Below are 27,781 nucleotides of genomic sequence, written 5' to 3' on the forward strand. Positions count from 1 at the left end.
AAAAATAGCAGATCTACAAGCTCGCAGTCGGTGCTGCGCTGCAGACTGAGAAGAGATCCAGTTGAACAAAAAGACAAGTCATATTATGTTTGGTTGCGTTTTGGTGTTGCACTCTGAAAATAGCCGATCTACAAGCTCACAATGCGTCAGATCGGCTATTTTCAGAAGGGAAAATCACCCCCGAGGCACCGCCAAAATACATTTCAGTCGAAAAGATCGACTGTAGATTTAGTCAACTAAAATCTCATGATATTTAGTCGACTAAAACTAGACTAAAACTAAAACATTTCAGATGACTAAAATGCGACTCAAACTAAATGAGAAATTTGCTCTCAAAATCAACACTGCAAAGCACAGGACAACTGTACTTGTGTTACAGTTACTATGAAAAGCTCCAACGGCTGTCAGTCTCTCTGTCAGTCTGTCCGTCATGTCACACTTTTGCCCTAGTCTTATCTCTGCATGCCACCTATCAATGCCAAACTTTGCAGTGCAAAGTTTGCACACACAGGATGGCAAATCACAACCTCCAACCCTCTTCTAGCGCCAGCATTTCGCAAAACACATTTTTGGACACTGCATGCTCCTGCAGATCTTGCCCTAAAATCACGCAAAGCGGTACACAGTATCTCTAAAGTCATGTCATCAACATGGATCTGTCCCATTCTCCATATTCCCTCCTGATTGGCTACGACGATTGCCTTCTAAAGTTTGTGTATGCGACCTGACGTTCGCTTATCTCCCGATTAGAACGTCTTACCGGTATCCTAACATACTGTACTGTAAGCAGGAATGGCTGGCTGGTGTCTTCTTGTAGTGAAGTGAACAGAGCATAGGAATGTGACGTATCAATCAGTCTTCCATGAGAGGAGGAAACAGAAACTGCACCGAAGGCGTGAGATATGAGACCACCGGAGCGACAAACACTTAACAACCGTTTGTTTTCCCTTGTTCAGCAAAACCAGTCCGGGCGCAGCAAGTGTGTTACACACTCATTTGTTTAGAAACAGCTAAGTGCCAACGTGTCTATATATCTGTCTCTAACACAGAGCACACACTCTGTAGGAGTGATAGAGTGGCCCTGTAGTGTAGTGGTTCTCAACCTTTTCAGGCCGCGACCCCCAAATAATCCCATTTGAACTGGGGACCCCCCCCCCCCCACCCTGACGAGATCTACCTTGTAGATCTGCTCGTAGATCTGCTTTTGTTTGTGTGAACAAGTTTTACTTTTACTTTTGGTACTTTAAGTACATTTTGACACCAATACTTTCATACTTTTACTCAAGTACATTTTGAATTAGAGCCTTTTACTTTTTCTATATTGCAGTATTGATACTTTTACGTGGGTAAAACATCTGAGTACTTTTTCCTCCACTGCTGTTAAAATGTATCGGTACACCCCTAGTCTGGTGTGGGTGGGCAATTTGTTTTTCCAGGTAGGGCAAGTGAACTTCGTCTTTTTATTTTTTTTGGTTCTTTTTCTTTTCAGTCCATGCCTGCCCCGTGCAGATTCAGATTCCTTGTCAATTATCCAATCCTTCCCGGATTATGAAATTTGTTTCCACAGCAGCCAGCTTTACAAAAACGAATACTCAGAAGACGTGTTGCCAGAAGACTTTGCAGAGGAAATGATCCGTTTCAAGCAAGTCATTAAAAGACGAGTGAAAACAATCTCCTAGGGAACAATTAACATCTTCTGAGGAAAAGGAACATAATGCACAGCTTTCAGAACATCCACCTTGCCTTGTATTGAGAACAGGGGCGTTGCACCAAATTCTGGGCCCTGGATACAAGGATTCACTGTGGGCCCCCCATGAATGTTCTTCATAGGGTTATATTTAACCCCTTTAGACTAGGAACACATTATTAGGCATTATTTTGTGCGTTAACTATTAAAAAATTGCAGATATGCAATCTCACAGCACGTTGCAAGCTTCTAGATCTATATATGTATATATTTTTTCTTTTTACTTGAAAACTTGAGCAAGTCTTTGAATATTTTTCACACAATTATATAAATGCCTCCTAAACCCTTCTAAGTTTAAAAAAAAAAACTATATTTCTAACCACGTTACAACCATGTCCACTGTTGGCCATATTTGGCACACCACCAAATTCTCTACAATTTACAAACCAAAAAATCGAAATGATCGCTTTTGCAATGCTACTAGCTAAAAGAAGAATTTTGTTAGCCTGGAAGTCTCCAATTCCTCCCTCTCACTCAATTTGGCTCAATGATATGATGTACTTTTTAAGTCTAGAGAAAATCAAGTTTTCTCTCAGAGGAACTACTGAGGGTTTTTACAAAGCATGGAGACCCTTTATTGAACATTTTAATTCATTAGAATAGGAAATATAGGAAAATATTTCTCAGGTGCATAATGGACATGATTGGTGGCCGAGGCGGACAGTGTCTCTTTCGCTGATGGACTGTGACCCATGATGTGACCCACATTTTTGTTTTGTCTTGTTTTGTTTTGCGTTGTTTTGTTTTGCCCTTTGGTGTTTTTGCTTTTAAGCTGTCATTGTATGTTATGTTGTTGATATGTTTTGTACTGTTGAGTGATGGTTGTCCTGCTGTGTGTAATGTCTCTTAAAAAAAAAGGGTGTAACATAACATTACGTATAATGTATGGTATATCCAATAAAAAACTATTTAAAAAAAAAAAAAAAAAAATTGGTGCTCAAACTTTTTATTGTGAAGGACCCCCAAAATGATGGCCACGGACCCCCACCTCAAAATTTTTAGTTCCGGGGACCCCCCAGAAGCAAAATTCGAGTTACAAAAGTTTGCACACATTTTCATGACTTTTCAAAAATAGCAGATCTACAAGCTTGCAGCGCGGCACCGGCGAGCTTGTAGATCTGCTATTTTTCAATAGCTTAAAGGAGTAGTTCGCCGGTTTTCAACCAAGTCTGTGTTCTTTTAGTCAGCTACGTTCATGCTAAAATGCGTCTATTTCCTTACATTACTGTTCTGTGGCCGCTAGGGGTCCATCGTCTAGCTACGTCATAGACTATTTTGGCCAGTGGAAAGCCTGGGTTCCCGAAGCTATGACGTAGCTAGACGATGGTCCGTAAGCTACTGAAACTACAATGGGATTTGACCCGGTGCGGTTGCCGTAGCCCCCCCCCCTCAACACTAGCTAGCATTAACACAACAACAACAAACAGTATGGTTGTTTCAGACACGTTTTCTACTGACATAGGGACTTGCTGGCAGAATCTTCGTTAGAACTACTTTTTATATGAACTGGAGTAGGCTATACATTAGATTAGAAGAAGGAAAAAAAAGAAGAAAAAAAAACAGCGACGGGAACCAGAGAGAAAAGACGTGCGTCTGCCAGCTGGGACTCCACTACGCTAACATCATACAGACACACTGTTGTATGACCATTCTCTGCACCCAAGTTATTCTGCCCACCTTTGTTGGGCAGAATACTACTACTTCTTGCTGCTAGGATCCCTAAATTGAACTGGAGGAGACAACCGAAACACAATGGTATGTTTCATTCATGTATAACTTGTTTGTGTATGTGTGTGTCATCATCAATGTGTCCTGGCATACACGTTCTTATTTTAATCCCAATTACTGAATGTAAAGCCTGTACGTTTTCTTTAGAATATGTATGATGGCACTGATTTTACTAGTATTTCACATTAGGAGTCCACTAGTACTGTGGTTCTCAAACCTTTTATTTTCTAGTACCTCCTACGTGTCCATTTGGTTCCATTTGTACACTCTGACAGAGATGGAAAAAGGACAAAGATACTTGAGTAAAAGTAGGCTATCAATACTGCATAGAAACGTTCTGTAAGAAGTAAAAGTACTGGCATCAAAATATACTTTAAAAGTACAAAATGTTTGAAAATGGCAGATCCACAAACTCACAACACATCGCATCAACGCATTGTGAGCTTGTAGATCATCTATTTTCAGATAGCCTGGGTAAGTGGGTATAAAATAGGGCTAAAGTTGATTAATTAGGTTTTATAATATAATCATTTATGTGCAAAGTAACTGACATTTTCAAATAATTGTAATGGAGTACAAGTACTATAAAGTACAAGTACAGAAAGCTGGAAATATTCAAAGTACAAATACAGTACAAAGTACAACATTTTACAAGTACTGCTTACACCACTGCTCTCAAAAAATAGAGAGCACTAGTAGGCTACTATTTAGGTCTAGCAGATCTGTCTCTGGTAATATTTAATATTTGTATGTGCATGACAAAAATGTACACCAGGGGTAGGTAACCTTAGGCACGAGTGCCAACATTGGCACAGGGGAGGGTGGGCACACTAGCAGAAGTGTGACACAGGATTTTTATTTCAAATATATATTTTAAACATGGTCAATTAAATGAAGTCACCTAATTTGCAGCAAATTACATCCTGCACAACTCTGACTGGGGAGGGAGTCTGGGAGATAAGTGACTAATTGCTAAGCTGGTATGGCGATGAACCCTTTGTGAGTGACAGAGACAATGCAACATGTTACAGTCTTTTCTTCTTCTCACTGCAGGCACTGCAGTATCGTTTGGAGTGTCCTGGAGAGTCGTCGCAAGTGGAGAGTCGACGTCTTCTTACCCTGGCATCATTATATTGTATTATACATAACAAATGCATAGAGATGTGAAAATATCTGATCCTTCCCTTGTCATAATATATAATAAAATAGATTCAATACATTTGATTTTCCTTCTTTTCTGTTTTTACTGTATTGAGTGCTGTGTGAACCTGCTATTTGTAACACAGTAAACACAGTACAATCAAATTGTCGATTGTAGCCTGTGCAGTTTAACAAACAGTGGCGAGTACTTCTGTTTCAGAGCATTACTGTAGTCCAGTGGTTCTCAACCTTTGAGTCTGGGAGTTTGAGCTTGTAGATCGGCTAGTTTCACAATATTTATCTGTGGAACGGAAACAAGCGGATGTAATACTGTACCTCAACTCCTACAGTCTAAGTGCTTATCAGGGTGGGGGTCCCCAGTTCAGTTGCTTTGGGGGTCACGGCTTGAAAAGGTTAAGAACCACTGCTCTAGTCCAGCAAATAATGGGTGATAAAGGCAGGCATAAAAAAATACTTGAATGACATCTAAAATATGACAGTTTGCAAGGATTAAACCAAAAAAGCTCATGACAATGTAATAGCCTATATTGTTTTTATTCACAATGTGATTCTTTGTTCGCCTGTAGTATGCCTTTTTGGTGTGTGGAGTCCACCTGAAATTGAAACAGTTATTGTTCTAAGAGTTTGTGCTGTCATACAAAGGACAGGTAGAATGGAATGGATGTATCTTTACAGAAGGAAGGTAGCTTCATAGATACTACTGACAAAGACATGGACAAAATGTGTTGACTGCAAGCATGCCTCGTTCTCTCATGCCAGTGTAGGATGAGTAGGATCTCTGCATGTATTAAGGTACGTGTATGAACATATAAATGTACACAACATGCACTTCAAATAGCACAGGTAAGGGTCAGTCTAAATAGTATAATATATCAAAAACATTTTTACATTGAAAGTATACACACAATGCCAGGTCTACAAATGAACCTGGCATAGGTTCCATACAATGTTATCTAAATTACATTTTAACCTTTGCATAAGCCTGCAAGGGCTAAGGTGGAGTCTGGGACCCTGTGTAGCTCACTAGCTCTGGTCCATAGCGTTAGTGGAGTTCTCCCTAACTTCGCTCCGGCTTGGCAAAACCGGAAAGCCGTCTCGTCTGGTCAGAAAATAACAAAAACTGTTTCGCCCCTCACCAAACCAAAGGTATCAGTGGGGTGTTGAAAGCTTACTCTACTTAGTGAACGCAATCTGAGCCCCCACCACACGCTTAAAATATATTTCTAGGGCGAAATGAAAAATATTCCAACAGATGGAGACATAATTTCTATTTTTTTACTATTTGTCCTCGCCATCACATTGCCAGCTCAGTACTTCCGCACAGGTTAGAGGACCACATTAACAGAGCATTAGTCTCGTTGGGTGTTATTCAGCTCTACGACGTTGGAACCATAAAGAGTGTCTCCATCCGGTGGAATATTCATCATTTCACCCTTGAAATGTATTAAGTGTGCGTGGTGGGGGCCCAGACTGCGTCTACCAAGGAGAGTAAACTTTCACTCCCCACTGATACCTTTGGTTTGGTGAGGGGCGAAACAGTTTTTGTTATTTTGGGACCAGACGAGACGGCTTTCCAGTTTTGCCAAGCCGGAGCGGAAGGTAGAGGAACATAACGTTAGGGAGAACTCCATTAACGCTATGGACCAGAGCTAGGACCTGTGGAGCGTTGTCCTGGATGGATTAGGGAAGGTTTGAACAGCTTCCTTGTTAGCTGATATAATTTAGCAGAAACTTAGTCTGCAGAAGGGCACGCTTCTTGATAAAGTATAATTATTTTGCTCCCTAGTCCTACGAATTGGAACAATTATTCTCACACTATTCTCATCTTGTTTCCCAATTTGACTTATTTCAATAACAAGCTCACAATACTCTCCGGCCATCAAATGACATTCTATCAATTCTCAACAGAGGCAAAACTAAATTTGCAAGAGGGGTTAGAGTAGTGTTAGTAGTCTAATATTTTTTAAACAAGATCATTTCGATGTATGCATCAAGATTGTGTGTGCTGCCAGGTTGGAACTGTAAGTTCCACTTCTTCCGCATCTCTTCTGAAGGCGATGTAGACAGGACTGCGATGTAGGACAGGAAGCGCAGAATCGCATGCATTTGAGCACTGTGGAAGGCTTCAACAGCACCTGTATGAACATAAATGTAAACAACATGCACATCACGTAATACAGGTGAGGATACAATAAATATAATTGAAAAAGGAAGACTGAGGTGCAAGTTCGTTCTACAGTTTGGGAGCCAGAAGTGAGAAGAGTCTGGGACGTGTAGTTCTGGTCCAGAGCGTCAGCGATTCTCACTGATGCTCTGACAGGCGGGTGACTCAAAGACTAGACAAGGATTTCTTGTTTGAGGGCTCAACTTCAGTCAAAATAAACTAAACTACTTTGCTACTCACCTAACCAAAGGTAGTTTTGCGTTGTTGAAAGTCTATTCTCCTCGGTGGGAAACCTCTCAGCACCCCACCCACTCTGTAAAATACATTATTTTTGTCATGAAATAAAATGCATCCACGTCAAGCCACCGCAGACAACCTGGAAATAAGCGGCGGTCAGAGTTGGATGCAGACAACCTGGAAATAAGCGGCGGTCAGAGTTGGATGCGTTTTATTTCATCACAAAAATAATGTATTTTACAGAGTGGGTGGGGTTGAGAGGCTTCCCACCGTGGAGAATAGACTTTCAACAACACAAAACTACCTTTGGTTAAGTGAGTAGTAAAGTAGTTTAGTTTATTGACCTAAGTTGAGCCCTCGTAGGGGTATAGAAATCCTGGTCTAGTCTTTGAGTCAGCCGCTTGTCAGAGTGTCAGTGAGAATCGCTGACACTCTGGACCAGAGCTAGGACATGGTTGTCCCGGATGTTTTAGGGTTCTGACATGTTCCCTGTGTTAGCTGATCTAATTTAGAAATTTAGCAGACACTTATATCTGCAGAAGGGCTGCACGATTCTTGTAAATGATTATTTTTCTCCCTAGGAATTGGAAAATTATTCTCACACTTTTATTTTATTTCCCAATTTGACTTATTAAAATAACAAGCTCATGACTTAGTGTACAGAGCAGGCAAGGCAACATTAGAGTTGAAAGAGGCTTTAGAGTAGTCTAATATTGAAAAATTAGATCACATTGCTGTATGAATCGAGAGAGTAAATAATATTCCTGGGAGTTCCTAGTAAGCTGCTTCTTCTACGGCATCTCCAGGGGTTGACACTAAGGTCTCAGAGGCACTTGCCCATCGGGCAAGTACAGGTCATGTTCTACTTGCCCGAAGGTAATGCCCACTTGCCCGAAAAGTAAATCGTCCATTATAAGATAGGTACGATTTTAATTACCGCAATTTAACACTTATTTCTTTACTTTCTGGGGCTGTGCGATAAAATGTCATACCTCAATACCTCCGAATCCAAATACCAAATACTTTAGCTATGATTGAATATGTCTATGGTTTCACACTTGTTATTTTATATTTTTTAATGTAGCAACAGTAAAAACAGCACATTATAGGTATATAGTGCTCTTATTTTACATTCCACAGACCAGAAGACACAGCGCACTGGCCACGTTCAGGTGTTTAGACAGATATCTCGTGTTGTGTTTATAGACATTTGTGTCCCCTCTCAAATGAGCGCACTTGCCCTGTCGGGCAACCTGAAAGCCAACTTCACCTGCCCTGACGTTTTATTTACCTGCCGGGGGCAGGTGTGCAAGCCTTAGTGTCAATGCCTGATCTCTTCATTCAAAGGGCGATGTAGACAGTTGTACCGCTGTCTTCCCGCATGACTGCTATGGACATCATCTTGGACGGTGGATTATGTGATGTGTCAGCACCTTATGCAATTATAGACAAAGAGGAGGAAAAAAGTTTCAGGGTAAACAGATTTTTTACAATGACATTTCAAAATGTTGCCATAGCTTTTACCCCATTTCTAGTAATCACACCATGCAATAATGAGAATCCTAAACCAGTTTGCTAAAAAAAGAACAGATCTATAAGCTAACAACAGTAACACTGCATCTACTGTCCTTAGCTCTTAGGTCAGCCTTGACAGGGAGTTAAACAGTTTAATCCCATGCAAAGAAACACTGAGAGACAGTTCTTCAGTTTCTTATGGAACTCTTTACTTTGTGAAACTGTAAATAAGCACAGAAATACAGAAAATATGAATCATACTGAATAATGAACTGACATACAGTACAACTCCAACAACACTTCTCATCTAAACAGCACACAGGCACAGAGCACAGGCAGGCAAACATCAAAGGGGTCACCATGACAACACAATTGCTTTCAATTAAGCCCTCACTGGGCACAGGCAGCTGATTAGGCCAGGTGTGTACATTCACCAAACAAACTTTTTAAACACCATGAAATGTCCCCTTAAACATGAATTAAACCCCCAAAACAACATGATATAGAGAAATAAAGCATAACTATACAACAGAGGTACATGAACTTACAGATTGTGCCGGAATCAAGGGCAACATTCAAGAAAACACATAGAGTGCAGTGGCAGCATAACACTCCTTCCCTCTCTGTGTCTGGGTGAGGAATGAGGAATTCAACACTTGAGGGCTTAAATACCCAACACTAGGGGGCAGTGTTTTTCACTTTCACAGGTTCAGAAATATAACGCTGGGGCCAGAATACTCCCCGCCTGGCATCTATTAGATGGCAATACAATAAACAGAAATGAAACAACTCAAGGTAAGTACTGTATAGTCTTTTCTAGGTAGTGTCTTTGGAAACCAGGAGAATGACCTCGGACACAGGTCTTAAGAACAGTCTCTGTTCCCCTTTCCTTGCATCCTCTATTGCACTGACTTCAGCCATGAAGGTCGGCAGGACTTTGTGTGTGAGCCCTGCAGAACCGATGAGTACTGGGTGTGATTCATCTGACGTTTGCTTACCTCCAACACTGAGGCAATCTGAGCCAATGAAGGGGCAGAATTTGCTGAGTGGGCTCAACTTAGTGACAGGTCGCCATTCCTTGAGACATCTGGACCCCTGGATGAAGGGCTTGGCAATGTGTTTGTGCCGGAATCAAGGGCAACAGCCTTCAAGAGAGGACTCAGAGCAGAAAATCTCTTAAAGCGTATGTTGCCAAGCTTTTTGTCTGACAGGCTGGTGACACAGGTAACCTCTGACCGTAACTCTGCATCTGGGTCAGAGTCAATGAGGCTGGAAGTCTCTTTGGCTAGTTGACTCTGCCTTGCATTAGTGAGGAGAGCAGGTCTTGTTAGCGTTGAAGAGAAGGGCAGCGGGCTAGCTGGTAGTGAGTCTACGTTGTGGTCTTTGACTGAAAGCACCAGTTTATTATCCTCAACGGTGTGATTGACAACTTGCTTGTCAGGATCATCTTGAGCTGGTTTCCACAGAGGTTGTGTAAGGTGTTCAGCTGTGAACCTTTCTCTGACGTGGATGCTGCTTTCACAAAGCTTTAAGAAGCTGGTGCGACCATTCTCCAGGATACTGGTCCTGAAAGTGTTCACTGAAGGTTTGTGGTTTGCTCCCCTGGGGCACACGTCTCCGACAATTACCCATCCTAGATCGTGGCGTTGGGCAAATGGTGCATTGTGTGGCCCGTTGCACTGGTTTCGAACCTTGTGAACACGTATAATGTCCCTTCCTAGCAGCAACAGGATGTCGGCCGAGGGGTCAAGAGGTGGTATCTTGGAAGCAATGGCTCTAAGATGAGGATGACGAGTGGCGGCTTCTGGTGTAGGAATTTCCTCTCGGTTATTAGGAATCAAGTTGCACTCAATGAGTGTTGGTAGTGCCATAGATATTTCCCCATCTATAGCCTCTATCATGAAGTCTGAGGCTCTTCTTCCGCTGGTAACTGTTGTGCCAGAGCACGTTTTCAAGGTGTAAGGGGAGACAGTACTGTGAATGTTGAATACGTCAAAGAAGGCGGACCTGGCCAATGACGAGTTACTCTGGTCATCCAGCATCACGTACATCTTCCTCTTACGCTCAGGATGCCCTTTTGGATACACGTAGGCCAGACACATTTTCGAACATGACTTCCCGTGCAAGCCTTCTCCACAGACTTCTGTGCAGCTGGCAGTAGTGACAGTGGAGTTTTCCTCAGCTTGCTCCCCGCCATGTTCCTCTGAAGTGACAGGCTCTCTCTCCATCCAGGGAGGTGGACCATCATGTAGAGCTGAGATATGCCGATCACTGTTGCACTCTGAACAGCAGATGATGGTCTTACAGTCTTTTGCTATATGGTTTGTGGAAATGCAGCACTTGTAACAAATGGAATGCTCTTTGAGAAAACTCTTCCTCTCATCCAAAGACTTCATTCTGAACCCCCTGCATCTGCTTAGGGAGTGAGGTAACTTATGAATGGGACACTCCTTGCCCGGATCCATAGAACTTTTATTGCTGTCTGGGGAGTTGGGAGCTTCAACCTCAGTCCTATTGGCAGAGATAGGAGTCCTGGCCTTCCACTGGTTGGCTTGAGGCCTCTCAGTTTTGGGAGGTGCCATGCTGGAGCCTTGGAGGTAGAAGCTGGGATCTGTCCACATTTCTGCATGATAGTTGACGAAGTCAACGAAGTAAGAAAAAGGTGGGTAATGAACACGATTATCTCTCTTGTAAATAGTCCCCTGAGTAATCCATCTCTCTTGGAGGTTTGGTGGGAGCTTCTCCACAATAGTGTTGATTCCTCTTGATGAATCGAGGAACCCAAGACCTGTTAGATAACCTTCATTCTTTGCTGCTGCAATCTCAAGGAGGAGATCTGCAAGCTCTTGGAGATGTTGGTTGTCTTTGTGAGAGATCTTTGGTAAGTTCTCCAGTCGTTTGAATAATGAAGCCTCAACAACTTCTGGAGAACCGTAGTTCTTATCCAGCCGTCGCCATAACATGTCAAGACCAGCTGCGGGATTGTTGACATGGACTGCTCTGATCCTCATGGCTTGCTTAAGTGACTCCCCGCCAAGCCACTTGGTAAGTAGGTCTAGCTCCTCACTAGGTTTGAGATTCAAGCCTTCTATGGCATTGCAGAAGGTGGATCTCCATGCCATGTAATTCTCTGGTTGGTTGTCAAAAACCTTGATCCCTGTGGTGAGAAGATCACGTCGAGCAAGAAAGGCAGCAAGGTCAGAGACATCTGTGGATTTGGGAGTGGGCGTGTTTGTTACCCTTTGTGGGGTGGTCACTGTATTGTTGACCTGTGGTGAGTAGGGGCTAGACTTGATGTTTGTATGACGGGGTGATGAGCTGGATTGTTGCACAGCTTGAGGGTGAAATGAGGCAGATTGATGCATGGCGTGAAGAGGGGTTGGGTTAGATTGGTGCGAGGCGTGGAGAAGTGTTGAGTTAGGTTGGAGCTTGTTGCGATGAGGCGTTGAGGAAGGCTGCTGCGTGATATGCTGTGGGGTTGCAGTAGATTGCTGCATGATGTGAGTAGGGGTTGAAGAAGACTGATGCACGGCATGAAGAGGAATTGAGGTAGACTGCTGCGTGATGTGAGGGAGGTTTGAAGCAGACTGCTGCGTGATGGGAGGCGTGGTTGAGGTGGCCTGGTGTATGGCTTGAGAGTCATGAGACTGTTGGGGCGTGTGAAGAGAGACAGGTTGCAAGATGTGGTGGCTGACACCTGCAGTTCTTGTCAAATGTGTCAATTGGGGCTGCGAGGTGCCTGCTGTCTGGTCATCGTCTTCATCCTCTTGCTGGGGGTTGAAGTGTGTCTTGACGTAGTCATCAGTGCGTTGTCTTGACGCAGTTTGTGACAAAGGGGGACCGATGATGGGCACCCCCTGACTCTTATAGCTCCCATCCTCTGCAGCAGCTTCTAACACCTCTGCAGCAGCTAATGCAGCTTTAGCTTTCCCCTCCTTTTTGAGGGCCTTTAATGTTGCATCAATACGTGTTCTTTCGATCTCCAAGTCTATTTGATATTTGGCATATTCAGCTTCTGTGCATGCAGCTTCAGCCTTCGCCCTTGCTTCTGCTGCAACTTGGCTTGCGTGTGATCTACACGTATAATGTGAGGCTGCCGTTTTACTTGCATGTGACTTACGGGAATGATGTGCAGATGATGCCTTGCTTGCATGTGATTTACTGGAACGAAGTGATGATGATGACCTTGATGACCTTGATGAAGCTCCGGACTCAGATCTGACCTCCAAGTTCGATGCTCCACTGACATCTGGAAAGCCCGACATCTTGTCCATGATGTTTGGTCAATCTTTTCACTCTACTGTCCTTAGCTCTTAGGTCAGCCTTGACAGGGAGTTAAACAGTTTAATCCCATGCAAAGAAACACTGAGAGACAGTTCTTCAGTTTCTTATGGAACTCTTTACTTTGTGAAACTGTAAATAAGCACAGAAATACAGAAAATATGAATCATACTGAATAATGAACTGACATACAGTACAACTCCAACAACACTTCTCATCTAAACAGCACACAGGCACAGAGCACAGGCAGGCAAACATCAAAGGGGTCACCATGACAACACAATTGCTTTCAATTAAGCCCTCACTGGGCACAGGCAGCTGATTAGGCCAGGTGTGTACATTCACCAAACAAACTTTTTAAACACCATGAAATGTCCCCTTAAACATGAATTAAACCCCCAAAACAACATGATATAGAGAAATAAAGCATAACTATACAACAGAGGTACATGAACTTACAGATTGTGCCGGAATCAAGGGCAACATTCAAGAAAACACATAGAGTGCAGTGGCAGCATAACACTCCTTCCCTCTCTGTGTCTGGGTGAGGAATGAGGAATTCAACACTTGAGGGCTTAAATACCCAACACTAGGGGGCAGTGTTTTTCACTTTCACAGGTTCAGAAATATAACGCTGGGGCCAGAATACTGCATTTTACCTTCTTTCAAGTAATGTTGGGGGGTTGCTCTCGGGCACAAACCTCTTATCTCCATATTTAAACAGTTTTTTGTTTGTAAGTTTAAACCCTACTTTATACTACAGTGTAGTACAAAAGAATAAAAAGTAACTGGCAAAAGTGCTGGATGATTACAATTCAGGCATTTAGCAGATTTTAATCCAAAGCGATTTACAATAAGCAGGTAATATATCAATATAATAGGATAATGTCAGTACATCAACAACAATATAACAAATGCATAGGAATATCAATCTAGAAAAACAATAACATTTAGACCACGCACCTAATCAGTAAAAAAAAACAAAAAACAATGCGATCTAGCTTCATGTATGGTCAATGAGGGAAGGGGAGTGTTACAGTACTGCTATGTGTTTTAGTGGAGTTATGTGGATTCAGTTTGTTTATGAGTTTGTCTGAATAAAATATATTCTAGTGATTCACACACTTCACAGTTGTAAGTACCCAACGTTTGGTTGCCTACACTAGGAATCAGAGGGTATTATCATCATCATCATCATCATCATCATTTATTATAGCTCACGTTACATCATAATTACTGTGCAGCCACTGGGGGAGGGGTTGTTTGTCGATTCATATACATTATAATACAGTCCCCTCTGTTGACTTTTATCTCACCACTTGTGGGTGCCCCGCACATTTACATTAATGTTGGAACCGCAATGCTGTTACAGGCTAAAGAGTAGCATCGCTAGCAATAACAATAGCCTAAAGGTAGTCCTACCTCTTGAAAGAATACACCTTGATATGAAGCCTCTCCACCCATTAGATGGATGATTCTAAAGACAAGAGATGACAACACAATAAGTGTTACAAACATGAATCAAGTTGCAACCTTTGCTTGTACATTATACATTATGTTTCGTAGAGTGGCATTTTAATTCCAAACATACAGTACATACCTATGTTCTGCTTCTTTTTACAAGGCAGCAGTTGTCCATTCACCGTATTTGGGGGAATACAGATGGAACCGCGTTCTCCTTTATTGTGGTCTTTGTTTTCTTAGCTTTGCATTGTGTCCATCAATCCTGCCATTACATCTCTGTGCAGCAGCACCCGGGGCTCGCTCCGTCGCTCGGCTTCATTCAATCATCACACCACGGTAAAACAACAATGCCATGTTGTTTCACCGACACAGTTGCACACGTTTCAAAACTTCTACAACTGCTCAGCATCACTGCGGTCATAACATCCCATCTTCTTACTACGTGACTTCCAACCAACAGCAACAGCACAAACAAACTAAAACAGCAACGCAGCGAGGATGTTATCATGGTTACGCTGTTAGCTTAGCTTTGGCTCTCGTCTCTCTCCAAGCGCTGCTTGCGCAAAGGATTATGGGTGCTGTAGGAGGTGCTGTAGGAAGTGAGGTCATAGCTTCGCGTTTCCAAAAAAATGTAAATGTACATCCAAAATAAAATTCTTTTTTGTTTTCCAAGTTCGAATATCATATTATGGGATTACAAAAGCCCTTGAAAACGACCGGAGCTCCCCTTTAAGTATAAAATAATTAAGGCCCCTCCACCTTGGGCCCTAGTAACTCATTCCCTCACTATCATGTCAAACACAAGCAAAAATACTCAAAACTACATCGCTACATCGGTGGCAGCGGTGGTGTCGCACCAAATTCTGGGCCCTGGGTACAACGATTCACTGCGTTAGTTTATGCTTTAACTATTGAAAAATGGCAGATCTACAAGCTCGCAGTGCGGCACCGAGTGCCACGCTGCAAGCTTGTAGATCTGCTATTTTTGAAAAAAACGTGAAAATGTGTGCAGGTCTTTTAATATTTCAAATCCTTCTAAGGTTTTTTGAAAAACCTATGTTTCTATGCCAGTGGTGCTTGAACTTTTTCATGTCAAGGACCCCCGAAAATGATATGTATTTGGCCACGGACCCCCATCTCAAAGAATGTAGTTCCAGTGACCCCCCAGAAGCAAAATTTGAGTTGCAAATGTTCGCTTAAAAATACATATATTCAAATATTTGCACACATTTTCATGACTTAAAAAAAGAAAAAAATAGCTAAAGTATAAAATAATTAAGGCCCCTCCACCTTGGGCCCTAGTAACTCACAGTCCCACTCCCCCCCCCCCCCCCCCCTTTGTGACGCCCCTGCCGGACAGTGTCGCGAGTGGGAGTTGACATCATGTTACCTGCCTGGTCGCGGAGGTTCCCCTAGTCAATCGAGACTAGCTCTTGACAAGCGTGGATGCGCTTCCAGGTAGGGGAGACGACTATAGACTCCTAGGGCAGGGGTTCCCAAACATTTTTGTCTCAGGGCACCCCATAAATATATATGTTTTTAATCCGAGGCACCCCTACTACACTATAATTTTCGCTCCCAGCACCTTAGCATATTGTTGTTGTCGGGTGGAAACCTTGTATGTCCAAAATCGTTCGTTTTGTATTCATCATCTAAAAAAATTACTAAACTAGTGAAAACAGCAGATCTACAAGCACACAACGCCTGCGAGGCATTGAGATCTGCTGTTTTCACTAGTTTTGTGCGACAGTCTTGTATGATGAAGCAGGGCTTTGCTTTACCAAAAGACGTACACATTTGAAACTTGGAGATACGAGGTCCCTGCCTGACAGTGACGATAATTTATTTTAGTGATTATGTTGCGAGGAAAACGTTGAGATAATAGCCATTTTGGTTAGAACTGAGATACAAGTAAGCAAGTAGGTCGGGAGTGGCTTATTGTCGGTATCAGCCGGTAACACGCGGGAGTCTGTCCCCGTTACAATGCGCTAGACCCCTGGGAGATGGACTGCTGAGGTGGAGCGCCACACCTACCATCAGCTCCCAGTACTTGCCGCATGACTTACCAAGCCGTGCTACTCATACGCTGAGTTGGCGGTGCCCAGAATCGAACCCATGACCTTGCGGTACAAAGGCGAGAGCTCTACCGACTGCGCCAGGGCTGGGGAACAATTGCCTACCTAGGGGGGGAAGGGGGAAAAAAATGGAAGGGGAGAGGGGGAGAAGGGGGAAGAAGGAAAAAAGAGGAGAAAGAGAGAAAGAAAGAGAAAACGAGCGTGGAAGGGATGAAAAATGCAACAGGCCAGTCTTCGTGTGCATCTCCCCAGTGATCTGTCCAAGTGGTTTATGAGTATATATGATAGATTCATGAAAATTGTGACTTTTGTCGATTTTAGGTATGGTTGCTGAGGATCCGAAGGTCGTGGGTTTGATTCCCACCTACGCCGGGTCAGGTGTTCGATTCCCACCTACGCCATGCAAAAATAAAACTCAATGAATGAAAGAAACGTCCTCATTGTTTTAACCATCTCTAAATGGACCACAAAATCAATTTTCTCACCATCATCTACCTATTTGTACTATTGTATTACTACAATATAACATGTAGGCCTACGGTACATTGGCACATATTGACAGATGCCTGTTAAGTATAACCCTTGTGAGACTGTACTTCATTCATAGATGTATTGTACATCTATTTATATTCACTGGTGATAGATGTACACAGTATATATGCATTTATATATTCACTGTACATTTTATGTATTGTTATACTTATAATTATTATTATTTTATATAATTATATAACATAATAATTATTTTCTCTTATTCAGGATCCACTGCAAATGCAGATCAGTATTTATTTCATCTTGGTTTGGAACAAATTCACTTAGAAGTACCTTGTATTTCATTCATTCTAACTAATGCTGCTGACATTTCTTTTAAAATCTTACTCTGTATGAGTTACAACAAACAAACATCAACAATATTATGACATCTGGACTTATTTCCAATGGGGATCAACAAAGTCAACCATTGAGGTAAAAGCATAACATATTTAACTAGAAATACTGTTCCTTCGAAACAGTGTGGGCTCGGTTCCAACCCAACAAATAGGATACTTTAAGGTACTGTAAGGTACAGTACCTTACAGTATTGTACTGTACCTTACTATACTGTACTGCACCTTACTGTACTGTACTGTACTGTAACTTACTGTACTTTACTGTACTCTACTGTACTGTACTTTACTGTATTCTACTGTAACTTACTGTACTTTACTGTACTCTACTGTACCTTACTGTACTGTACTCTACTGTACCTTACTGTACTGTACTGTACCTTACTGTACTATACTATACTGTACTCTACTGTACCGTACTGTACCTTACTGTACTGTACTCTACTGTACCTTACTATACTGTACTTTACTGTACTCTACTGTACTTTACTGTACTCCACTGTACCTTACTGTACTTTATTCTACTTTACTGTACTTTATTGTACTTTACTGTACTCTACTGTACCTTACTGTACTGTATTGTACTTTACTGTACCTTACTGTACTGTACTCTACTGTACCTTTCTGTACTGTACCTTTCTGTACCTTACTGTACTTTACTGTACTCTACTGAACCTTACTGTACTTTTACTGTACTCTACTGAACCTTACTGTACTGTACATATTATATGTGTTCTAGATCTACATTTTTGATTCTGTGTTTGGGAACCAGCAACTGTCAAATGGACTCCAACTGTAGTGGAGTATATTGAGTGCATATACTGTAGGCTAACAATCCCAGATCACATATGTCCTCCACTATGTCTATAACCAAGGCGTTCTTCTATGTGGCCACTCCAGACTGAGGAGTGGAGCATGGCTTTTATTGTGTTTGTGGATCTGACTTGGAAATGCATTGGTTTTGATATCTCCCTGACAACCAACAACAACCACTAATATGGCTGACTGTCCCTGCGGGCTCTAGGATATATGGCTATGGGATTTACATCCCATCGCCCGGACTTGATTCTTGATCACAGCTGTGTAATCAGTAGAGTGGAGAGGGACATTTATTTATAGTTTTAACTATAACTATAGTTTTATACATCACACAGCTTAGACATTTGGATCAAATCAGAGAGCAGACCTGTGTGAACACAATGATATAGATAGCATATCTGAAGTGTGAACACTGCAGCCACAGCGCCTTAACATAAACATGGGTCTATTATCCTTCTCTCCACTCTGGGGACCCATTGGAAATGCATTGGGTGCTTAAAGTTAAACATTTTTATTTTTTTATATTTATACTACAAAACATTTCAAAACCAAAAATACAAGCACACTTGTCCTCAGTAAGCTGAACACATAAAAATTTGAATGGTGTTGAAAGGTGTAAGCGTTTAAGAGATGAAGCGCGCCAAAGTTTTGAGATACTGACTAGTATAGTATAGAAATAAATAATGAAGATAACATACGTGTGCTCGCCTTTAGGCGAGCCCACAATTAAGTAAAAAAATGCAACTGCATGAAAGGTAAATATAATTTTAATCTAAAAGATTCAAATACAACAGGGTATTAATCCCACATACAACATAAACATGGTGACAACAAATATATATGAATACATCATCACTCTTGGGTGGAAACCCTGTATGTCCAAAACGTTACTTATCACTTATTTCTTATCACTATTTAAAAAGTATCTAAAATAGTGACAATAACTGATCTACAAGCTGACAACACGTCAGCATCTTGTGGGCCTATAGATCTGCTAACATGGTGAAAATAGACGATCTACAAGCTGACAACACTTTGATGTGTTGTGGGCTTGTAGATCTGCTATTTTCACTACTTTTATGCAACACTCGTGTATGATAAAGTAGGGCATTCATTTACAATAAAATAAAAGGAATGGGACATGGTTTCTGCCCGACAGCGACAATATGTTGATGGCTCTGGTGGCATCACACTTTGCACAAGAATAATAAAACAAGTCTCAGCTACATCACAAATTTAAGTAAGGGAGAGGCAAACATCTGCTCATTTATTTTTTGTTGTCTGCTAGCCACTCCTCTTTTGATATGGTGTCTGTATTTTTGGGCAGTGTACAGTATTATGTCCTGTTTCCTGTGTTCTGAACTGGCCACTTTCTGCATGAATTTGCCTGCACTGTCCGCTTGTTGAATCTGGCCGTGGAGGCGCTTCGCCTTTGGTGAAGAGGTGCAGAGAGAACAGCTGAGGTCTGGGAGACAGCAAAGGAGAAATAGAGAGAAATATGTATAATCAATACAAATTCAGTGTCACACAGGTGACAGTTTATGTTTGCCTATGTGATAATACAGTATGCCCATCACACATCAGATCCCACCATGACGTTATCTTTTTAGCACAGATTTACACACTATTATAATGTTCTTATTTTGATCATAAGATCCAATTACAGAATGTCAAGTCTCCATACAGGTTTTCGTCAGAATATGTATGACACTGATATACTGGTTCTCAAATGTTTTATTTGCACAGACCCTTAACTCTGAGTGTCTTTATGGTTTTGATTGAATAGTTACTTTGTTAGCAGTTCACAAAGGAAAAGCACAGTACAGTTCAGAATCAGATACAATGTCTACTAATAGGATTTAAACCCAAGAAAGCACAATGGCTTGTTTACATGTAGGTCCTTTGTACTAAATGTATAAGAGAAACACATAGATCTATAAACCACTAATTTGTTTGTTATGCTTTGTTGATGAGCCAAATGTAGTTTTCTCCTTTTCACTTTCATTAACATACTACCGGTATATGACTCCTTATCTTAATGTTTCAATGACACTGACAATACCTTAAAAAATATATATACATATAATAATAGCCTAATATTGCAATAGCAGGACAGTAACTTAGCTATGTAATCCATAGGATAGGCCTATATTAAAATGTCTTTACAAATAAAGCATTAACTAGATAGTATTGGCCAGCCATGGATCAAATGAAAGACAGTAGCAGACACCATCACCATGCCTATTGCCTACTTGAAGAATGTTATTGTATGTATGGTAATGAATTTCATGCAGATGACCAGACCATTACCATAGTAATTTGTATTAGTCACGAAACTTACCTTGAGTGTTAGGATAACAAAGCCAGTGTCCAAGTGTCCATTGCATCCAAAGGTCTCTAAGTGACAATTGTTTGTTTTTAAACGTGACAACGTCGGACGCTGCATTAAGAGAATGTGGCTCACTTCACTCTACAGCTGTTCATAGCCCTCCCGTGTGGTTTCTATTTGCTGCTCTGTGCTCAGATCTCGTCTAGAGCCCGCCTACTGTATCCGGTAATGTGTAAGCCCACATTAAAGCAAGTAGCGTTTCCATATCCGCTCTGGCCCCAGACCGGAACAGCAACCTGAAAAGACGGTGCGTGATTGGTTGGAATCCCGCAAGGGACGGTGTGTTTTGATCGGGGAGGGAGGGGAGGGGAGGAGAAATGAAAAAGGAGTCCGGCGATTTTATTGGCAGACACATGGACGTGCGACGGGAGGCGCTTTGATTGGAAAGAAATCACCGCGGGGGAGATCTTCCATTGGCGACAATTGAATTCGCTCTCTTTTTATTTGGACGCGAGGAGCCCCGCCGTTGGCCAGTAAAGGAGGAAGCGAGGTAGGCGAGCGCTACCCAGGCACTATCTAGATTTTTTTTTTAAATAGCAGATATAAAGCTGCTATTTCTATGCATTAAATGTATGTGTTGATGCATGTATTGATGTATCACCTTGTAATGTATTGATGTATCACCTTGCTTATTGTAAGTCGCTCTGGATTAAGAACGTCTGCTAAATGCCTAAATTGTAAATTGTAAATGTAGTGCTTATGCTAGCAGCTCAATGATCTGATGTCTTTGCTCAGGGACGTGCTGGGCCCCTGATTCAGCCCGGGAAAAATAGTTGGAGAGGCCCTTATTGCGCGCTATAGAGAGAGATCTCTCTCTATAGCGCTTCAGATCATGACAAAGTGACAAGCCAGTGGGCCAATTATTACATGAGTTATATTTCGTCGTTGTCGGGTGGAAACCTTGTATGTCCAAACCCGTTTGTTTTGTATTTATCATTTTAAAAATGATTTAAACTAGTGAAAACAGCCGATCTACAAGCACACAGTGTGCTTGTAGATCGGCTGTTTTCACTACTTTTGTGCTACGGCCTTGTATGACGAAGCAGGGCTTTGCTTCGCCAAAAAAAATTACAAATTTAAAATTCCTGACAGTGACGATTTACTTTGTTGGCCGCCCCGCCCCCAAAATGGAACGAAGGCCGACATTTTATTTGTATTTTTTTCCTAATGGCCGGCCTGGACCGGCCGGGAATGAACCGGCCGTCCGGGAGTTGTCCTGCTTTTCCCAATGGCCAGCACGTCCCTGTCGCGTGATTATGGATCCCACTGGGAAAGATGGATAACCACGCCCCGGACTAATTTTTGAAGCTTGTGATTGGCTGAACCGGACGTAGGGAGCGCTCCGTTGTAGTCACTTGGACCGCGCGAGGTGCACCAAAACCCAATTATCATGGCGTTTATCGTGCGCTTGCCCAGGCCTTACGGCCTGGGCATAAATAGAACGATTGCATTCACCACGGCTTCGTAACGCCTGCGGTGCTCGGGCGCGAAGAGCAGGACCAAGGTCCGCTGGCCTTCGCGCCGCTTGCAATGTCGTGGACAATAACTGAAAACGAGCGATCTATGCCGTTTCCATCCATCTTTCCCAGTGGGATCCATAATCACGCGTCCCTGTCTTTGCTTCATCAATTAGTGGAGTTTGACCCTGCGTGATGAGGTCATCCCTCGGCCCTCCATACAGCCAATCAGAATCACCCACAGCAGCTTACTGTAGATCAGTCATCAGAGACTGCTCGGCTAAATGCCTCGTTATGCATACATTAATAATTACACTATGTTAACGATGCTCTCATGTGTCTGGAAGAGAAAAAAAAAACACTCCTCTGCTATATTCCTATCTCCATTATTTCTGTCCATTATGTGATCTGATATCATTATGGTCTGGACTTAAACCATATTAACACATCGGATGCTGACTGACGGTTTTATATTAAAGGAGCTATAGTCAACTTTTTCATTGTAGGGCCGACTTTGTTTACATCCCGTATCAATCCACAGAAGAGGAATGTAAACAAAGTGTCAGTCTGATATGGCCAAAATGATTATTTTATCATTATTTTACGCTTTTTGTGGTAATTTTTGAATAGAAACACATATATGAAGCTTATTTTTTTATAAAACATTTTCGAAACATTTTTATTTTAGCATCCATTTTTCAAGAAAAAGTTGACTATAGCTCCTTTAAACCATATCTTGCTGTCTGGGGCAGCCGCGGCTGAAGAGAGAAAAAACTCAAATTCCCACAATGCAACGGGAGATAACGTGATCGGGAAATCCGGTTTTCCGATACAGGCAAATGTTATGAGATTCACAAAAGTGGATTTATCTCGTAATCTAACTCCAGATCACGTTCATGTTTAAAACAACCCCTTCTCTGGTGAAAGAAAATACTATCATGGTGGAAAAAAACACTAAATACTCGGTTTACATTTACTCAGATTACTTTTACTCCGAGCCTCCGTAATAAGGAAAAACATTATAAAATACCACTCAGCGACTAAATCATTTTTTTTTATTAACGGCAATGTGTTAACATTCTGGATATAGTTTACAGTGGCAATCGTTTGAGAGTACCTCCTTTTTTATATTAACCACTTGAAACCTAACCTCCATATTCTGAGAACTTTAGCCAAAAATAGCAGATCTACAAGCTCACAACGCCTCGTGCTGCGAGTCGTTGTGAGCTTGTAGATCAGCTATTTTCGTAAAAAAAGGTTTGGTGTAGAGGGGGGAAAAGAGCAGACTAGTAAGTACAGAGTGAAAGGTCAAGTTTATTAAGTATTGACGGTTCAAGTGGTTAAATATCTGAAAACACAAATTTACATGAATCCAAAATACACTGATGATTGTGCTGTCAAACAATGAAACTATATGGAATCTATGAACAGGTTGTGGGGGTCCCTGCTTCATCTCTCTCTCAACTAAGGGGTCCTTGGCCTGAAAACGTTGAAGACCCCTGGTTTAGAATAGTAGTGATTCATTTCAGCAGAATATTTCACAGCCAAACATCTATTGAGTGAAACAAAAGCATAGTTTCTGTTTTTCTTCCTCCAATTTCATCTCTCTCTCTTCAATAAAAAGAGGGGAAAGCATTGTAAAAGTATTTGCATGATTAGGCAGAGGAGGACCTTTCATCTTCATCAGGACTAATAATTTGGCCATAAGGGAAATGAAATGGGGACTGAGCTATCTATCACTTCCAGAGTTCTAGAGGCAATACAAATACTACTACTTTTGATCAATCTCCAGAATCAGATAACTGTACCCACGAGAGTTAGATGTTCATCACTTCACAGCAGAGAGCGTTAGAGCGATGCGATGAGTTGAGAGCTTGTATATGGGTAACTGGTCCGATATATCACTGGCCAGATGGCCAAGACATGACGCGACCTCACCCTTTAAGCCCCTATCATAGTCGGCACCGCGGTGAAGAGCTATCCACCTCGGTGTAGTCTTTTTGAGTCATAAAACTACAACGTTACGTCATTCCTCGCTATCCACCGCGAGTCCCGACACATCTCTCTGTTTTTACTTTCAGACAGATAGGCTCTTCACCCCGTTCACTGATTGGTCGATCTAGACCAGTCAGTCACAGTGAATAGGACTTCACCGTGACTGACTATGATGGCCTCCACCTGTTTTCTCACTTTAGGTGGAAAGCTTTCCACCTAAAATATGCGCGGTGAATAGCTCTTCACCCTGGACTCTGATAGAGGCTTTAGGGCCCTTTAGGACAAGGTCGCTTTTCACCCTAAGGCGTCTTACTGTTATAGTTTGGTGTGACCGTACCCTAAACGAGGATTTTTTTTTTTACATTGCAGTTTTGATACTTTTACTTAAAGGAGTAGTTCACCACTTTTCAACCTGTCTTCATATAATATAGGTCCTCACTAATGTTCATGATAAAATATCACAATCTTTTTCTACTCAGTCCAAGTCTCCTGGGAGAGCTGTGGGAAGTTCAGAATCCATCGTCTTGTGACATCATCATTTTCCAAAAAGAAAAAGATTAATCAATATTTTTGAAAAAAAATATTTAGATTTGTATTATCGCGAGAACAATGGCTTCCACTTTAAAATTGCAACTTTTCAGGAATAGAAAGCCTGCAGTTTCTATAAGCTGGATTGGCAATCGATGATGTCACTAGACGATGGGTTTCTGACCTGCCCACAGCCCTCTTCTGAAGAAAAAAAATAAAAGAAAAAAAAGCTATTTTTGAGTGAGGACCAATTATATGAACATAGGTTGAAAAGTGGTGGAGTGCCCCTTTATTGAATGAGAAGCAGCATCGACCAGCAGAACACTTCCCTATTCATCAGGATTCTTGTTCATTCCACAGGTCTGTTGCTCTTCCTCTTGTTAAGTCATGTACTATTGATTTCACATAAGGGGGGTATGAAATGATACGTCCACATAACAACCATGTCTGACAGGTTAGTTAATGTATCGAACACATGATGTCGTTGTAATCACACTAGAACAGTGGTTCTCAACCTGTGGGTCGGGACCCCCAGGTGGCAGGGCTGCCACCATCATGACGTTTTACACGATGATTAACAACTTGGGAGCCAAACTCGTTCAGGGACGAGTTATGGCCACTAGGTGTCCCCCTGCCAATCTCGTTGAGAGACGAGACAACAAAGAGTTAACTGTACAGGCTGTGGCTGCCCTCTGAATGACCTAAGTCCATTACGTCACCCCCCAGCTGCAGGCAGGAAGACAGGGGAAGAAAATGCGAGGCAGTTTATTGCTTTACATTCTACTTTGAAACATAAGAAGGGCTTTATCTTTGACTGAGGTGAAAAAAGCGCCAGGGAAGCAGAGATCTGATTGTTTTCACGGCGACACTTTACCGCGATGGTCGGCCCCGTTTTGGATTATAGTTTCGCGAGCTTTTGTAAACAAAGGGATTATCTTCCTCAATCGTCAATGGACACCCACGTGCACACGCACGAAGCTTCCGAGGCACTTCAAAATAAAGCGTAAGTGAATGGTGGCACCAGTAACAGCTAGATATGTTAGAAACCTTGGCTTCCGTTGTGTTAATAGTGACTAACGATTTAATTGTGTTTTTGTTTTTAACAATTACATTTCTGTTTGGCTTGTATGCTTTGAAGTCTACAAGCTGGCAACGTGTTGTGAGCTTGTAGATCTACTATTTCGACCAATTTTTCTTAAAAGTGTTTTTTTTTTTTTACATTTCTGAACGTGGAAACAATTAAGCCGATTATGCAAAATAATTGCAATATCCTCAATTGCGATTCAACAATAATGTAATAACTGTGACAGGTCTCCCAGGGGGTTCACCGCATGGTTTTGGCAAATAGGCGATCTACAAGCTCACAACGTGTAGCACTGCGATGCTCCCCTGATGACATATAGGCCTAGTAGTCAAATGGGCCAATCAATGGCTTCTCATGGTTAATGAATTGTTATTTATTTTTCTTATTTATATAGATTTTGTATTTATGAATTGAATCTATTTTTGTACTTTTGTATTTTTGTATGCATTCCCACCCGTGTTTGACTGTGTTTTGTCTGTCTGTATCATACATGGGCAACTGGCGGCCCGGGGGCCACATGCGGCCCCCACCTTCACTTAAATTAATGCGGCCCGCAGGTTAATACTGGAATACCGATATATTATTGATTTCAGCTGTTACAAGTCCAAACATGACCTGCTTTAATTCCTTCAGTCTATATTAGTAGCTTAATGACTAGTATTAAAATGTATTTTTATGTATTTATTTGTATTTAAGTTCATAAAGTTAACATGAGTATATAATTAAATGTGTTTGAAATGTATTCAAATTGTTACATTTCACGATTCCAATTAAAAAATATATATATATTCAGGATTCCAATTCAAAAGAAGCAAAAATAGCCGATCTAAATTTACAAGCTCAAAAAACGCATCGCAGCTTCTTTAGTATGAGATATTGGAATGACAAAGTAGGACGTAGCAATAAGCAATGTGGCCCTCTGGAGTGAAGGTGGAAATATAGTGGCCCTCACCATCATCAAAGTTGGCCACCCCTGGTCTATAGGTATGTTCTATGTATGTTTTAAGAGCTGCACGGAAACAAATTCCGATCAACTCTGTTGACATGGCAATAAAGTATTATATAGTATGAATCTTGAATCTCAAATCTCCACGATGGCTGCAGCAGAGAAGTCAGCACAGTGCTGCTCCACTGTGGGGGAAAAAGAGGAGACTTAACAGGAGCATATTACTGACACCAAGACAAGGAGGAGGAGGAGGGATCAAAAGCAGCAGGTCCAGCATGACCGGCCCACGGTATTTCATCCTGGTTCTCTCTCTCTCTGGAGAGAGACTCTTTATCCTCTCCACGGTCACAATCCATCCACCCCCAGACAGACACACAGACAGACACACAGACAGACAGACAGACAGACAGACAGACAGACAGACAGACAGGGCCACCACCCTGATCCTATTTGTTCAATAGATAATGAAAGAGCTGTACAAGCCCACACAGGCAAGGGGGGGAAGAGGGGGGAGGTGGGTAATTGCTAGCGTTTCATTCTGCATCAGATGGGGCTCAGTGTGTGAGAGAGAGAGAGAGAGCCTGCCTGGCTGCCTGGCTGGCTGGGTTCCACCGTGACCTTGTGTGTGTGTTTGTAATTTTCCACAGCTTAGTAGTGGGTGTTTGACAAAGCAGGGGGAGACCTCAGTGGGTGCTGCAGCAACCACGGCACTCGGCGCGGCACTCGCGCTGTGAGCTTGTATATCTGCTATTTTTCAATAGCTAAAGTATAAAATAATTAAGGCCCCTCCACATCGGGCCCTAGTAACTCAGTCCCACTTTTCCCCCCTTTGTGACGCCCCTGTGTGAAGGGAACACGCGCTGTGTGGATGCACCGCTACATGTCTTGTTTGATTTGTTCGCTCATGCAGGGACGATTCTGTAGCGACACAAGGACACGTGGAGAGAGAAGAAGAGGAAACGTTTGCCTAAAGTGCGTGCCTCAAACTGAACCCGTGCCACTTGCACACACACTCCTTTAAGGATTAGCTCAGAGTACCAGACCTTGCTTTTAAAACATAGTCGGGGGCCTTAGGGAGATAGGATGGTAATTTTGTGCTAATCAGTCTAAAAGCGCTCTAATGATTTAGCTAGGGCGCCCGAGCCGACGACCTTTGTCGGTTAGTGGGCCCATTGACAAATCTATTTGGGCTCCCATCGACTTTCTATACAGGAGGAAAATACACAGATTTTTTTTTCCTGGGTATTTATGCTAAATCCATTGCAAGCATTTGTTTTGCACAAAAAAACATTCTTGCAATGGAT

The 27,781-nt window shown here is 42.0% G+C and overlaps 1 long non-coding RNA gene across 1 annotated transcript; it reads right to left on the reverse strand.

Moving 5' to 3' along the window:
* Positions 1–4,864: 4,864 nt before the first annotated feature.
* LOC308306830 lies at positions 4,865–15,013 on the reverse strand. Its single transcript, XR_013963173.1, has 4 exons — positions 14,434–15,013; positions 14,256–14,310; positions 8,329–8,470; positions 4,865–6,771 (listed from the first exon to the last, which is right to left on the reverse strand). It is a non-coding gene; the product is annotated as an uncharacterized lncRNA (long non-coding RNA).
* Positions 15,014–27,781: the final 12,768 nt, after the last annotated feature.

Source organism: Nannobrachium achirus, assembly GCF_963921795.1.
Source record: "Nannobrachium achirus genome assembly, chromosome: 21".
Lineage (NCBI taxonomy): Eukaryota > Metazoa > Chordata > Actinopteri > Myctophiformes > Myctophidae > Nannobrachium > Nannobrachium achirus.